A 17,079-nucleotide genomic window follows, 5' to 3' on the forward strand; every position below is an offset into this window, starting at 1 on the left:
GAAATGAGTAAGGCAAACAAAGCACTAGAACAGTGCTCTGTGAGTGTGCTGGGACGCTGTTGGCTGGGATCGCCTCATATATCTGTGTGACCGGATGCTCCTCACTGAACCTTTCCACCAAGTGAGCTGCTTGATCTCCCCACAGCAGCCTCAGACAGGCCTGCCAGGAGTTCCCACCCATATTACAGGTGAGCACACGGAGGCTCAAAAGATGAAGTGACTTAGATCACATCCTTTTAAAAGGGACTCTTAAGATGTCTTCATTGTGTGCATGCCCCTGAGTACCTAAGGTCTGGGACCTCCGGTAAGCCAGGCCCTGGGTCCTGCGCAGGTGAGGAGGGCTCCTCTTCCTCTAGGTTGCCCAGGGTTGGCCATTGATGCCTCTGGGTTTGGTGAAAACGAGAGGCAGTTTTAAGGGCCGTGGTTCAGGTAAAGGACTGTGGCCCTGGGTGGCTGGAGCAAGGGGAGGGCAGGGTGAGATGGGCCTACAGGGCTGAGTTGGGAGTTTCAGATCCCTCGGAGGCCCTGGGTTCCCCTCCTCACTCCTTTTTTTTTTTTTAAGATTTATTCATTTATTCATACAAGCACTGGGTATAGGCAGAAGCGAGGGAGGGTGAGAGAATTCACCAGAGCCAGAGCAGGGAGCAGAACAGGCAGACTGTCGAAGTACACTGCTGAGGGGAGCAGCGGGCAGCAGGAGAGGTCTACGCGTCATGTGGGACCCTCGCCAGGCAGCCAGGGATCGAACTGGCAGCCTCGCAACCCAGCACTCAACCGCTGAGCCACTGGGGAAGCCCTCCTTTTTTTTTTTTTTTTTAATAAAATTAAAGTAACATTGGTTTACAACATTATGTAAGTTTTAGGCATACAGCATTATGATTCGACATCTGAATACACGTCACTTTAATTATCATTTGCAGGTGGCTGGGCGCCTAGGGTAAGGGCTTTCATATGCCAGGTGAGGCTTATCTCCCAGAGCTGGAGAATTGACTCTGTAATTGACCAGGATGATTTACCTTTGATGGTGTCCCCTAGCAGCTGAGTCCTGGCATGGGGTATGGGGAGGGTATGCCGGATAGCACTGTCACTCTCAGCCGAGTCTTCGGACCTCCCAGTTGTGGACTCACATGGAGCCTCAAACTCAAACAAGGGGGCACTGTGCAGTGGAGGTGGGGTGTGAATACCCTAGGGACAGGTGTGGGTCTGAGCCTGCACTCCAGGGTCAGGCAGACCTGGATGGAGTATGGGCTCTGCCATTTAGTGGTGTCACCTTGGTCAGTTCAATTAACCCCTTTGATCTCTCACTTTCCCATCTGCAAATGGGGCTAATGGTGTCTCTGTGACATAGTTATTGTGTGAGGTAAACAGGATAATGGGTGTAAAGTGCATAGTGCAGCACCCAGCACCCTTGTAAGTGGCCGATTAAATGTTGATTTTATTCACAGTTACATAGTCTACTGTGTGTGCTCTGAATGCCCACCCCATGCCCAGCTCCAGGTGGATTCTGCTCTTGAGACCAATGCAGTGCTAGAGGTACAAAGGCTTAGGAGCCCGCCCTTCCAGGGGGCTCCTAGCCCTCAGGAATGACAAAGTTCTCCACTCAACTTTTACTAAGTACCCACCATGTGCTGGCACTGTGTGCTGCACTAAGAATCTTCTCTGCTGTCAAGGTGCTTAATCTCCTGAGCCTACAATTATATCACATTATGATGAAGAAGGAAAAAGGGGATGCATTGTAGAGGGCTCTAAGCAAGGAATGATGAAACTTGGGGTGACTAGAGGTGGTTTCACAGTGTGCTGAACATAAGAAAGTTTTGTGGGCAGGATATGTGGAGTGGTTTTCTTGACAATGAAGATGACATAGCATTTGCAAAGGCCTGGATATGGAGATTCTAGGCCGCTCCCCCACCCTTCCAAGAATGCTCTGAAAGATTCCACCTACCTTGAAGGGACACAACCCAGGTTGGAGGATGCAGAGTTGGGTCGGGCTGTTCAGGGAAGACTTCTTGTTGTTTTTTTTTTTTTTAAAGATTTATTTATTCATGCATACAAGAACTGGGGTACAGGCCAGATGTGTGGGAGGGTGAGAGGATTCACCAGAGACAGAGCCGGGAACAGAACAGGCAGACTGACTGAAACACACTGCTGAGAGGAGCAGTAGGCGAGACAGGAGAGGTCTGCCGCACCATGTGGGTATCTCCACAGCTGGCCGGGATCAAACCGGCGCTGCAGAGGCTGTGGACAGCTTCACAGTGCTGCGCTCAACCACCTGCGCAACCTGGGAGGCCCCAGGGAAGCCTTCTTATAAGAGGCATGGAAGCCCAGATATGACAAGACTGGGGATAGACTGGGGTCTCAGGAGGTGCTGCCTCTATCTGAAAGAAGGAGGTTTATTTAAACAAAACAGTAGTGGAAAGGTGAGCTTAGAGTAAGAAAGCAAGACTAGTTTCCTCCTGTGCAAGGTCGGGGAGGTGAATGTTAAGAGGCTGTACCCAGTCCCTCACCCTGGGGTGAGGGTGGGCAAGATGCTAAAGAGAAACTCACCCCAAGTGGCAAAGAGCCCACTGCCAATATGAGCCCAGAAACTGGTCTTCAGGGGAGTTTAGGGCCCCCTTGATGAGGTGGAAGAGCCTTTTAGTTTTACATTTTGGCAAGATTCTCCTCACTGGGTCCAGGGAAGGGGGTGGAGGAGACGAGTGCAGCCATCCAGAGAATTGCCCTCAGTCCTCATGCCTGTGGCATTTTCCTGGGTACTGACTTTCCCTCTTGCCTTTGTCTCCCCTGGAACAGGGACCCCCCCTCCAGGATCAGAGATGCAGGACCAGAGGAGAGGTAGGGCTAGGGTGCTGCCTGCCAGCTGTAGATACTGGGTGGTTGTGTGGAGGGCAGGAAGCATGAGGCCGGGCTGCCACATATTTCCAGCTTGCCCTCTTACTTGGGCATGCCCTTTAAGCATATTGAAATTGCAAAGTGGGGCAGTAATGCCCACTATCCAGAGCATTTTAAGGACAAAATAAGATGTACATGAAGCCTCTCGCACAGGCTTGGCACAGACCAGTGTTCAGCTCTGACACTTGCTGGCTTGGACATCTAGAAGTGCGGATGAGGGGTTTACCTTGGTGAGGTCTGTTAGCCAGAAGGTGTGTTCTGAGATAGGTTCATCATCTGTGGAGTACGTGCCTCAGTTTTTAAACCTGCAAAGTGGGGTTAATAATAGTACTTCACAAGGTTGTGAAAAAATTGACTGTATTATATATAGTAGTACCTGGCTCATATTAGCCATTATTACTGATTTTATTACTACTATTAGTAAGCTATTGAGGCCAGTTCTCAAGTTCAAGGATTTGATTGTAGATAGCAGAATGGGGGCCAAGAGACTTGGCTTCAGGAAGGAGTTAGGAGGCCACAGAAACCATGAATTGGAACCTGGGACTAGGTGAAAATTGGATCCTGAAGTTCATGTGAAGGCTGGGAAAGGTTGTCAAGTGTGTGTGTGTGTGTGTGTGTGTGTGTGTGTGTGTGTCACTGAACCCCCACCCACCCCTTCAGAGTTCCCCCAACATGCTTCTTGCACATCTTGGCTTCCAGCTGGAAGCATGGTGCATTGCAAGCACCCTACATGCCAGACTTAGAGAAGAGCAGGCCCAGCCCTGGGGGAAAGGTCAGGTCAGAGCAGGAAGCCATTCCTTCCATCTTTGGCTGTATCACTGAAGGCTGCTCCTTTTCTCACAGCAGGGAGTGTCCAGGAGATGCACATATGGGCTGCCAGTCAAGACTGAGGAGGGATATAGCACCCTCTGGTTCACTGAGGCTCAGCTCTAGCTGGCATTTGCAGTATGCCCCTTCTTACCCCAAGCACCTGTGTGCATTTGCTGATTCCAGCGGGGAGAGTAAGACTTTGGCAGGGGTGGGGGGTGAGTGGGGTTAGGTAACACAAACCCTTGACTCTGTCCACAAGTGGGGTTATATATTCAGAGTTGTGTCTGCTAGACCAAAGGAAGTGACTGTGGAAACCAGGATGCTGGGGGATAGTGGGGTCTCTGAGAGACAATTCATCATAGAGGTCAGGTCTTTTTATTTATTTATTTTTAAAGATTTATTTATTTATTTATACAAGCACTGGGTACAGTGAGCAGCACGGGAGAGTGAGAGGATTCACCATAGCCAGAGCGGGGAACAGAACAGGCAGACTGACGAAATACACTGCTGAGGGGAGCAGCGGGCAGCAGGAGAGGTCTGCGCGCCATGTGGGACCCTCGCCGGCAGCCACGGAACGAACAAGCGCTGCAGAGGCTGCGGGCAGCTTTACAGCCCAGTGCTCAAGCGCTGTGCCACCAGGGGAGGCCCGGGGTCAGGTCTTTTTAAAAAAATTAATATAATTGTTATTTTTAGACATTATTTGATTTCTCCCCTCAGGTGTTGTCCCCATAGGTCTCCCATCATCATAACCCTTGTGACCCATCCCCCCATCCCTTGTACTCTTCCCTCTCTTGTCTTGACCGCTTTCCTTCCCCTTCCCCTGCTTGATGCCTCATATCTATGGTCAGCATGCAAGTTTTGTCTTTTCTTGACCCTTTGTTTAGTTTCTCTATTTTCTGCATATAAGTGAAACCATCCAATACTTATCTTTTTCCTTCACTTATTTTCTCATGACAATCCCTTCCAGCTCTATCCATAGTGCCACAAATGGCATGAGCTTATCTTTTTGATCATTAAGTAGTATTCCATTGCGTATACATACCATATCTTCTTGATCCATTCATCTGCACTGGCACATTTAGGTTGTTTCCATATCTTATCTAGCGTATATAGTGCTGCTACATACAGGCCTAATAAACATAGGCATGCAGGTCTCCTTTTGAGTTAGTGTTTTTGTGTCCTTTGGGCAGATTCCTAGGGGTAGAATTGCTGGATCATAAGGCACAGGAGTCTTGAGGGCTGGCTGTTGTAGTCTGCCTGAGGGCTGGAGGGACAGTTGTTCTGGGTACAAGGGTGTGACTGGTCATCAAACGCTTCCACACCCAATGATATTGGTAGCCTGAGGGTCCCCAGAGAGGAGAAACCTGAAAACATCTCTTTATGAACTTTCTAAGCCTTTGGAGGCTCAAACAACACTGGTACCTAACATAACATGATCTAGGGAACATTCTTCCCACCGTGCAGGGGAATGCCGCCTTCTTAGCGCAGTGCCTGCTGCAAAGCAGGTGCTCAAAGATACTTGGATAAAGTAATATTGAGATGAAGATGAAATAAAACAAAACACACCTCACTTAGTGAAGGGTTTTTATCATAGTAAATTTGCAGAGCAATCAAGTGAACGGAAACCTCAATCTAGTCATGGGTGAGATATTCCCAGGAGCCGCCTAGATTCGGGAGGGAGTTTACGAAGGCAGATAGCTGCTTGGAGCTAGTCACATTTGGGTGTTAATAATGTCATCCACCCCCACGTGCTGGTGAAGAAAGGACTATTTCAGTGTTTTCTGAAGGAAGGAACAGAGGTTTTCTGGCGGGTGAGTTGAGATCTGCGTGGAACAATGGAAGTTGCTTGGTAGTGCTCGTGGTAGCTTTGCACCATTATGCCTCTGTGTTCACTCCCTTTCCTGTTCTCTTCCCTACTCGGCTACTGAGGCACTAGTCCAAACAAGCACATGCAGCTTTCTATGTTGGAGGTGAGGGGGAGGGTCCTCCAGTGGGGAAGGATGAGCCAACTTTCCAGAGTCCAGACTATAGGAACCATCTCCGAGGAGTTTCGACAGGCCAGAAGGGAATTTCCCTCTCCTCCTTTCTCATCTTCAGGTACCCACTGCCCTCATGGTCTTCTCCCTCTCCTCCTTAGCAATATAAAATCAAAGAATGTAAATTATTCATTCACAGTTGAGTGGCGCACATTTCAGAGCGAGGGCTGCTGACCTCTCCGTAGCCGAGGGTGAAGGCCTACATCTTTGGTCCACCAGTCACAGCCCTGAGACCTGGAGCCAGTCCTGCCTGAGCCCTCACTTTCCTACCTGTCTGATTTCCAACCCAACTTTCTCCTGTTCAGATTTTCCTGACCACCTTATGCCAAAGAAGACCCGTCTCAGTGTTACCACCCTGGTCATGTAGGTGTTGGCTGTGGGCTCCAGGCCCCCTGCTGCTCACACCCTCCAGGTTGTCCTTTCAGGTGGGAGCAGGGAATCCACATATTTCAGAGAGTACCTGTGATATGCCAAGCGCTGGACCCGTAATAGTGCTGCTTTCGTTTGTAGCATATATTCTGTAGGTGTGTCAGGCATGCTGCTTACACTTCACATGAAGTGTCCCCCTTAGCCCATGACTGCCCTGTGGGGTAGATACTTTGTCCATTCTGACTTCAAAGATGAGGAGACTGAAGCTCAGAGAAGTTTAGCAACTTGTTCAAGGCTGCATAGCCCACAAGTAGCTAAGCTGAATGCTAGTGGTCTGATGCCAGGGTGTGTATAACGTGCCCCTCTGGTAAAACACATGCGGGTTCCTTTATCCTGACAACCACCCCTCATATAAATGGGGAAACTAAAGTTTTGAGAAGATAAGTGGCTCTCTGTCAAGTAGCTTTTGAGTGGGAGAGACAAGATTTGAATCTAAGACATTTTAATTCCGCATCCGTGTTCTTTTGACCAACTTCCCTGAGACTGATGGACACAAGCATGGCGCTATGAAGGGAGGGATGGAAGAGACACACCTGCAGGCCAGGAAGCCTCAGCCTGGGGGCCGAGTGGCCGGGCAGGGACGGGAGCAGCAGGCACCTCTGACTGAGGGATCCAGGGTCTTCGGAATTCCCAAGAAGGCACTTCAGAACACCTATCTGTGATACAGATTCAGTCTAATGCCACCACCATTTAAAGATTCAGGACTGACAAAGGAGAAAAACATAAACACTTCCTGACTGAGCAGTGGCTTACCATTGAGTGTTTCCCTCCAAGTAGCAGAATGAGCCTAACACACAGCACCCACGTGTGGCTGATTAGCTTTGTTGTAAGTTTTATTTGATTACAACATGAAAGTCTGCTCATGACTTAGGGGGCCGCTCTATGCCTGCTTGCTTATAGCTGAAAAATAGAAGTAGAGGGACCAGTAGGGTCCAGGAGCAGCAGATAATGAGGTCCGTACTTTAAAAGCATGTTCATCAACAGAGACCATTAATACAGCCCTGTCCAGGGCGCAAGGGCACTTGCCATGTCATCTGAATGGACTGTCACAGCAGCCTGGGGCTTCTTCCCACAGTGGCAATGGTCAACAGTTTTGGTCATTCACAGAAGGCGGGGCGAGGGGAGTAGGATGGAGACAGCATTTGGTTTATATAAAAACTGTGAATGTGGGGGCTGGAGGGTGTGTGTTTCATTTTTAAGACAAATTAGAAAACGCAATCTTGTCTTGTGCCTGAACTTGAATAATACTAATCTTATTTATGTTTTATTATTTTTTTTGAGTATTTACTATGTGCTGGGCACTGCGCCAAGTGCTTACAGAGCAACCTTATCAAGTAGGGAAAATTATTAACTTCATTTTACAGATGAGAAAAGAGAGGGAGAGGAAGTGGGTGGCCCAGGAGCAGTCAGAGGAGGAGCTGGGATACAAAGCAGGACATCTGATTCTGACTGCGCCTCTCTCGCCATCCTGCAGGACAGCACATCTCCGTGACCCTAACTCCCCCCTCCCCCGGGGGCCAGTGGGAATGAAGGGCCCTCTGGCAAGAGGTGGGACTTCAGCTGACCTGCTCAGCTTCTCTGGGGCCTTGTAGGGTAAATGAAGTAAGCAGGCTTGCCATCCTGCTGCTAGCATGGATGTGGGGCCTGCACGCCCATGACTAGGGATACCTGGGCCCAAAGAGCACCGGGGCAGGCATGTGTAAAGGCTCACACCTGTGCCTAGGAGAGGGCTAAAGGCAGTGGCGGCAGCATGGTGAGGGGACCACTCTGAGGCGAGACCATGAGACAACATGAAACTGAGAACTCCAGAGATAAGGCCAGAGAGAGGCCAGAGAAAGAGTGCAAAGATTCATGGGGGGTTGTGGGCTTGGTTGCCTGCCTGCCTTCCAGGCCCCCTGTCTGGTCTGTGCCTGCCTCCTCACATGCCAGCCCCTCTATGTGGTATGCCTGTGTATCTAGTTCCCTGCTCCAACATTAAAGGCCTGTAAAAATCTAGTGAGGGCTCCAGGACTCTCTTTATCCTTCCAGCCGAATTGACAGTGAACGTGCCTTACGCATGCTGGCACGCAAGGTCTCCAGGGCAGTGGTGGTGGGAAGCAATACAGGCTCTATGGGAGAAGATTTGGCTTGTCCCAGACTATTTGTCACTCAGTGTCTCTAAAGCACACTTTTTCACCTCTAAAATAACATTTCCTGCTCCATTTCACAGGATAACTGCTTGTCAGTTATGAAACACCGTTCACCTATTCATGGGTAGGAGTTAGTGGTAAGCAGGGCGGAGAGAGCTCCCCACCTCTCCAATCCCCCAAGAAGAGATAGGCTGGGACAAGGTGGGAAGCAGGTAACCTGAGACATGTGGCTAAGGCTTGGCCTTTGCACATGCTATTCCCTCTGCTGGGAATGTTCTCCTCTGCTCTCTTCCCATGACTGGGTTTTTAAAAACTTTTAATTGTCAGGTTAAGTGTCATCTCAGGGACCCTCTCTCTCCTACCTACCCCCTGGTGGACTGGCCTTGGTCTCACTTTTGTCAGCCCCGGGGGGCTTCCTGTGTCTCCTCTGCTTCATCCCAAACCTCCCTCCAAGACCCAGTGCTATCTGTGTCTGAATTATTCAGGTACAGGATGAGGGTTCATTACAGGGACAAATATTCTAGCAAAAGCCATCTGGCTGAGGCGGAGAGAGTAGGGGGGCACTTATTGTCAGGAAATGATTTTCCATGGTAATCAAATGCTCACATTTGTGTGTGTGTATGGGTATGGGAGTGTAGGGGAGCTGTATTTGATAACTCTCCCTCTCCCCGGGTCTAATTTACTGTGTGTCACACCAGAATCCTGGATCTAAGCAGAGCAGCATCCCTCCTCCAACTTGGGGGAGGAGGGGTAGTGTCAATTGATGTTTTTGATTAAAAAAGTAAGAATGAGGGTCTCCGTGAGGTTTCATGAGAAATGGTTGGAACAGTAGGTCAAGGGGGGTTGATTATGTAAATGTGTTTAAGCTTTCAGCTGGGGATGGATGCCTTCCATAAACCTGCTGGGGGGCCAGCACCCCCACTGCACTTCTTGGCTCAGATGCAGCTGGGAGCTGTTTCTCAAGTTCAAGGAGGAAAGGATGAGTAGGTGCTCAGGATTGGGGCTACCTGTCGGGTGGGGAGGGCCGTGGCTGGGGAGGAATTTTTGGGAAGGGCTTTTTCTCCTCTGGAGCACACACTCAGCCCCTAGCCACACAGGGCGGCACTTCATTGGACACATTGTAACCTGGCCTCTGCTACAGACATGCTGTATGCCCTGAGCTGGTCCTCTTGTCTTCTGCACTTGGGTTTTCACCTTGTAAAATCAGGTAGAGCTCTGAAGATGGATGGTGGGTGGCACAGCAATATTCATGTAATGGCACTGAACTGCCTGCTTAAAAATGGTTAAAATGGTGAATTTTGTTATGAATATTTACCATGGCCAAAAATCCCTTTAAATGAAATCAAGTAAATCTGAAGTGTTGTTGTTTTTTTTTTAATAACCCAATGCTGTGTGGATTGATGATCTTGGATTCAAAGAAATGCCAGAGGCCTTATTTCTTTTTCTTTTTTTTAAACTTATTTATTTATATATATTTTACATCATTGTTCATTTTTGTACAATATTTGCTTTCTTCTCTCAGGTGTAGGCCACATAAAATTCCCACCATCAGCTCACCTGTGCCCCATCACCACAGTCCCTTGTGCTCGTCCCTCCTGTTTTGAGCCCTCTCCATCCCCTCCCCCTCCCCTATGGAATGTCTCTGATTTATAGTTTCCTGCTAATTTTGGTTTTTTATTTATTATTATTATTATTATATTTTCCTGATCCCTTATTTGATTCCCCTATATTTCTCCTATAAATGAAACCATCTGATATTTTTTCTTTTTCCTTCTGACTTATTTCACTGAGCATAATGGCCTTATTTCTTATTCACAGAGATTCCAGGAACAAGCTGTTTGATTTCTGCTAAGTCCACTCCTCTGTTCCCGCCACTTCTGGTAGCTTCTCCAAAACTGGCCAGGTGCTTCCCCTCACTGTTTTCTGTAAGTTCCCTGCCATGACCCTGGAGTTTCTCCTTCTTGAGAGACTGAATCCCCCCTTTCTGGTGCTCCCATCGTCACTTGTCTCAGTCTTTAGTGGATTCTACGAGGGGCTGAGGGGGACCTCTGCTTGGCTGTTCACCGAGCCATTGAAAATTTCATGGATAATTCAGGAACACAAATCAAACAGGGGGTTGGAAACTCTGGATTTATGAAGAAAAGTGAGTCAAATTTGGCAGTTTATGAGCAATTCAGAATAGCAGCATGGTGGAGGTAGGGAGAGGCTGGAGGACTGTCTGAAGGATAGGCATAGTTGGGGGGCAGAGGTGGGGATGGGACTGGGGAGAACAAAGGACCCCAGCCTTAGCACCAAGACCACTAGTTTTATAGAGTTATCTGTGCCTTGGACAAATGGGGTAAGTCAAGTTCAGTGAATGGCAGGGATTCCTCAGGCATCGGCTTGGGGGGAGGGGTCACCTATAAGTCCTAATTTGATTTCCCTGTGGCCTGGGCCTTGGCTAGGTACCAGGGAGAAGAGAGGTGAAGACAGGGGGTATTTATTCTAGCCTTGGGAGGCACTAGGTTAGAATTGAGAGGTTTAGTTGGCAAAAGAGAGATGGGGAAGTGAGGGAGATTGTGAGACCCAGTTGTTCAAGAGGCTTATTTTTGAGGAGTTTCCATCTCCCTAGCGACTCTTAGTTTGAGAATGGTGAGATACTCTGCATAGATCCAGTTCCAGGAACCCAGAGGAACATCCCAAAGGTCATCCCCAAGTCAAGGTCACACAAATGTATGGCTTTCAGTACAGATGGGGTAGGAATATAGCTGACATTTCTCCCATAGCTAACCAGTAGTGACTGGTCTCTGCCACTTCCCCAGCATGGTTCCTTCTGGCTAGTCCAGTTTCCTCTTCCTAGAATGCACTCAGGAAGCATATTCCTAGGTAAATAGTCTAATAGGAATGCCTCTGCCTGAGAATTGGGATGGAGAGAGCTGGGATGAGCCCTGAGTAGACATTGCTTGTCAGGATGTCAAGAAACAAATCACATCACAACTTAGGGATCATTTTTCTTTCTTTTTTTTTTTTTTTAAGATTTATTTATGTCTTTATACAAGCACTGTGTATAGTCAGAAGTGCGGGAGGGTGAGAGAATTCATCAGAGCCAGAGCGGGGAACAGAACAGGCAGACTGACGAAATACACTGCTGAGGGGAGTAGTGGGCATGGCAGGAGAGGTCTATTGCACCATGTGGGACCCTTGCCGGCGGCCGGGGATCGAACTGGTGCTGCAGAGGCTGTGGGCAGCCTGGCAGCCCAGTGCTCAAGTGCTGCGCAACCAGGGGTGGCCTGGGATCAGTTTTCTTATCTGAAAAATGGGAATGCCATTTCCTTTCATTAGTCATCTCATATCCTTACTCATACAGCTCATAATGCTATATATTATGAATAAAAAATTATGAATAATATGTACTCAGTATCCTCTAAGGTATGGTGTCAAGGTGGTGGACTCTTCTTTTAACTTTCCATGGGAATCTACCCCCTTCACCTCTCCTTCCTGGGCTTCAGATAGCCCGTATCTGAAATGAGGATATTAGATCAAGTCACTTCTCTGTTCCCCTTCCAATCTGAACACATCTGATCTTGACTATCTTGGCATTTCAGTTCCTGATCAATGTGTTCCTAGTTGAGCCCAGGGCTTGGAGAATACAGGAACTTGTTTCTTTCTCTTAATCTCTTCCAGTAACCTACTGAAGATGTAGCAATTCAAATGACTTTATGGGTGTGGCTGTCTCAGAAAACATCAGAACGATTTCCTCAGACCTTGGGTCATGCAATGCAAACCACTTCAACTTAGGAAATGAAGGAGAGGGAATGTCAAGAGGCTTTCAGACTCCTGAAGTTGGGGTTTAAATGCACCATTGACTTGCGAATCATTATTTAAAGCCAACAGATAATTATTGAGCTCATGCTATGTATTGTTCCAAGTACTGCTCCAGACACCTTCATGTTCATTATTTTGTTTGGTTTCATAGTAGCTTTGGGAAGAAGTTACTGTTATTCTCTTTTGGTACCTGAGGAAATTGTGGCTCAGAGAAGTACAGGAACTATCCAGGGTCACACAAGTGGGAGTGGTGGAGCTGGGACACAAATCCAGCCCTATCTAATCTCAGAGTCACCATGTCTTCTCACCATTGATCCCACTGATATCTCTGAGTTTGGTCACATTTTTCTGTGTCTTCATATGTTTAGTAATTTTGGATTGTGTCCTGGACATTGTGATGATATATGGGAGACTCTGGATTTTATGATATGCCTCTAAAGAGTATTTATTTTGTTTCTAATTCATCTGAACTCAAACTCCAAACTCTGTCTCTGCTTTGCTGGCAACAGTTGAAATCTCAGTTCAGTTCTTATGATCTCAGCTGGGCTACTTGGAGTTTTCCCTGTGAATATAAGATGAAGAATCAGTTTTACACAAAGTTTATAGATAAAAGTTGGAACTTAATCTCTGTGGCTCTCTCATTTCTGGGATTTCTGCCATCACTTTCCAGCTGCTGTGTTCATCCACATTTTCTCTGATTCAAACCATTAAGGCTGTGGGTTTTCTATAAATTTAGCTATCCTGTGTGACATTGACTGTGATCTGCCCGCAGGAGAAAAGCTTTAAAACACTAAATACACCCATTGCTGTTCTTCCAAATGTCAATTTCCCTTTAATTTTTCCTGCCTTTTGTTTTACCAGTGCCTTTAGGTAGTTTTAAAATATCTTACCCAGAGTTGATTGTTGTCATCTGTGGGTGGACAGGTCTGATAGTAGCTGCTTGCCCATCATTAGAAGTCTTGGTCCAGTTTTCAGCACATGGTTCCTCCTATAGCTCTTACCAGGTAGGGTATATTGTTCAAGCTACACCAGGCCTAGCAATCTGGTCTTCAATATATAATAGTAGGTATTTATACCAAGACAATCGTGTGTTGTAAATGATTCCTAGAAGTATTGTGCACTGTGTCCAGCACCATCTTTAGGGTGGCTTTGACTCATGTGCATGTTTCCTTCAATATCACTTTCCCTGGGAAGCATTGCCTCTAGGCTGGACAGGGCATCCAATCTCAGGACACACTTTCAGATACCATCATACAGAGCGGTGGAGAGATGGACGATGGACTTTGTCTCTCTCTCAAGCATGCTTTTGGCAAAGTCTCCATTGGGAAAAGAAGTGTGGTTAGGAAGGAGAAGGAAGAAGATTCCCCAACACACCAACGCCATCCAAGTGTATGTCTCTTTAAATTCAGCCTTAGGGAGTTTGTCAGATGGCCTCCACCTGTTCAGGTTTCCCCAGACACCTTCTGCAGCTTCAGGTGTGTGCCAAGGGCTGTAGAATATTGGCTAGTCCCCAAAGTTCTTCTCTCTTTCATTGGTGATATCAGAAAGGCCAGAGCATGATGGCAAAACCTGTGTGCTTTTTAAAAATGTTCCCGCTTCATAGAGGGAATATCTCCCCCTTTTTTCCTTAAAAAAATCTCTTGTGTGTCAGAAAGATGAAGCCAGAACAGAAATGTCCCTTTGGTGGTGAAGAATTATTGTTTTAAAGGATTTATTTAAGCTGCTCTTAACAAAACTCAAACATCTGGCTTGTTGTGCTTGTGTGCCAACTTTCAGCTTGAACGGAATGCATGGAGATGGCAGGCTCCCAGGCAGGGGGGAGGCAGGAAAAGCCCACGGTGGCCTGCTAGGCTGTCATGGCTGCTGTGGCCACTGTCTGTGCTATGCCTCCTCTATGGGGCAGGGGCAGACAGGAAACCATTTTTTAAACTTAATTTTTGTTAAATTTTGATTGAGGTACCATAGGTTTATTTTATCAATGCCATGTAAATTTCTGTTATCCAGCATTATGATTCTACATCTGTAAACACAATGTCATGATCACCACCAAAAGTCTAGTTTCCACCCATTATCATATGCTTGACCCCTTTACTCATTTAACCCACTCTCCAGCATCCTTCCTCTGGTAACCAAGAGGGGAAGAGTTTATTTAAGAGTTTGTTTTGTTTGCTTATTTGCTTTGTTTCTTTATCTTCTACCTGTGACTGAAGTCATACAGTATTTATCTTTCTCTGTCTGACTTATTTCACTTAGCATAGTACCCTCTATGTCCATTCATGTTGTCACAAATGGCAAGATGCCATCCTTTTATATTGCTGAGTAGTATTCCACTGTGTATATATACCACATCTTCTTGATCCACTCATTTGTCTTTGTATACTTGTACTGTCATGAACAGAAGGGTGTATATATACCTTTTCAACTAGAGAAAAAACACTCTCTTGAACATGTCTTTATGATGAGGCATGTTGCTAAGATGCTAAGATGTTGCTAAGATGAATATATCCAGGCCCATTTCTTAGAGCTGAAGATCTGAAGAAGAATCAGGACTTTAACCTAAGAGAAGTTGGGCTGTGGGAAAAAGGAAGGAGGAATGGATTTATCCAACATATACTCTGTGCCAGGTATTTTCATATTCATTGGCAGGCTCAGTTCACGTACTAACTCCATGGAGGTAGGTATTGACATCCTTTCATTTCAGATGAGGAAACTGGTTATAACTTGCTCAAATTTACCCATTTGGCAGTGGCATTCAAGAGTGAGCCTCAAGGCGGGGGCCTCTACAGTCTGGGTTTCTTCCATAGTTTCTGGCTGCTTCTCACATGAGGCCTGAAATTTGGCTTCTGAGAGTAACATGCTATCTTTTTCTAACACGGGTGAGGCTGTTTTATGGCTAGGAGGGGTGGGTGAAGGTGGGGGAGAGAAGGGGTGACCTCTCATAGCATATGACTTCTCTGATGATGCAAATGCAACATGCACTGTTCCAGATTGGAATTCTGGCCTTGCCAAGCAAGGGCTGTGTGATGTTGAGCAAGTTACTTAACTTCTCTGACTCTTAGATGTCTCAGTTAGGGATAAGACTCCCCACTGGGAGGATCCTAACTAGAAATGTGTGTGAAAACCTGTGGGTTTTGCTGGGCTCAGAAATGTTTAGCAATTATTGGTCTCTCTTTTCCTTCTCTCTAATTGTGAGAATTCTAAGACCCAGCCCCAGAAATAGGAGCTGAGATGCTGAGAAACTTAGGAAAGCAAAGGAGAGTAGCAGTGGCGGGAACACCTTGAGGGGCTCAAGCTCCCTTAATTGATTGGTCAGAGGAGACAAGTGTTCAACCTGGTGGGGGGGGCTGGGTGAGAGGGGGAGGCTCAATGTGGGGCATCCCTATGTGACTTTTACCTGGGGGGTCCTGGGTTCAGCTGGAGTCTTCTTGCTGGAGAGGTCCCTCAGAAACCACACATCCGGCTTTCACACTTCACAGGCAGGGGAACTGAAGCCAGGGTAGGAAAGGGACTTGGCCAAGTGTCCATAGCAGAGAGGAGACAGAGCCAGTACTTGGCCTCACCCTTCAGCTCTGAAGCCAAGGCTGGGTGGGAGAACGTAGAGAGGCACCACCTGAAGGCACCAGTGCTCTAGCCCTCCGGAAACTATGCCTCTTCTGGGGCCCAACAGCCCTTACCCGAAGCCAACAAGAATGGTAAAGCATATCTCGAGTAGCTCCTGCTCCTTCAATGTGTCTCTGATCTGTCTGTGAGCATCTGTTCACCTGCTTTCTGATCACTGTGTGGGTGGAATCTGCCCATTAGTATTTTACACCCAGGGACTCAGCACAGCCAGGCAATTAGGAGGCCCAAGATCTGAATCTCTTGCTGCTGCCTCTAAATGCATGTAAGAAGACATTCTCATTTTTTCTTGGACCTCAATGGTTCCAGTTGTAAGATGGAGAAAGGGGAGCTGCCATGGAGGAAAGGAGTGGGCTGAAAGACCATCTGTGTCTAAGTTTCTCAGCCTTGACATTTGGGATGGGGTGATTCTTTGTTGCAGGGCTATCCTGTGCAGGGTCAGATGTTTAGAAACATCCTGGTCTATATCTACTTGCCAGTAGTACTCTCTTCCCAGCTGTGACAACCAAAAATAGGGTCAAATGTCTTTTGGCAAAAAATACTACTGGTCTAGAAGGGAATTCCAGGCAAGAGCAAAGTGCAGAGGTGAGAGCCTGCCTGGTACATCCATGGAACAGTGAGGAGGCCAGTGTGGCTGAAAAGGAGGGAGCTCAGGATAGAGGAGGAGCAGAAGAGGTGGAGAGATGGCAGATCATGTAGGACCTTGTAGGTCATTGTCAGAATTTCGTCTTTTGACTCCAAGTGAGAAGGAAACCCTCAGAGGGTTTTATGCAGAGATGATATGATCTGACTTATATTTAACAGGAATTCCTCTGGCTACTCCTTCACAATGGTGATGGAATATTAAAAATGAGGTTTCTGACACACAACAGGTGCTCAATAAATGAGCTTGTCATCTTCATGAACAGGTGGAGTATGCCCTTGGTCATTGTGGAGGTCATTGTGCAACTTGGCTATCATCCCATCCTTAGCAAGTTAGAGCTGGAAGGGACTTTCAGGACATTGGATCCCAAACCACTTGAGAGAAAAAACTCTTTAGAGAAGGGATCAACCTGGAAGAAGTTAACCCATTGTTGGCAGTGCTAGGGTTAATAACTGTAGATCTGCTCTTTGCGAAGGGAAGTCTTTGGTGGCGACCTAATTTGTGCCTTCTTATTTTTTTTTAATTAAAAAGAGACATAAGGGCCTCCCCGGTGGCGCAGCGATTGAGCGCTGGTCTGCGAAGCTGTTCGCAGCCTCTTGCAGCATCGGTTCGATTGCCGGCAGCCGGCGAGGGTCCCACATCGCGCGTAGACCTCTCCTGCCGCCCGCTGCTCCCCTCAGCAGTGTACTTGGGTCCTTCTGCCTGCTCTGCTCCCCGCTCT

Source organism: Talpa occidentalis, unplaced genomic scaffold (genome assembly GCF_014898055.3).
Source record: "Talpa occidentalis isolate TD23 unplaced genomic scaffold, MPIMG_talOcc4v2.1 talOcc4.7, whole genome shotgun sequence".
NCBI classification, from domain to species: domain Eukaryota; kingdom Metazoa; phylum Chordata; class Mammalia; order Eulipotyphla; family Talpidae; genus Talpa; species Talpa occidentalis.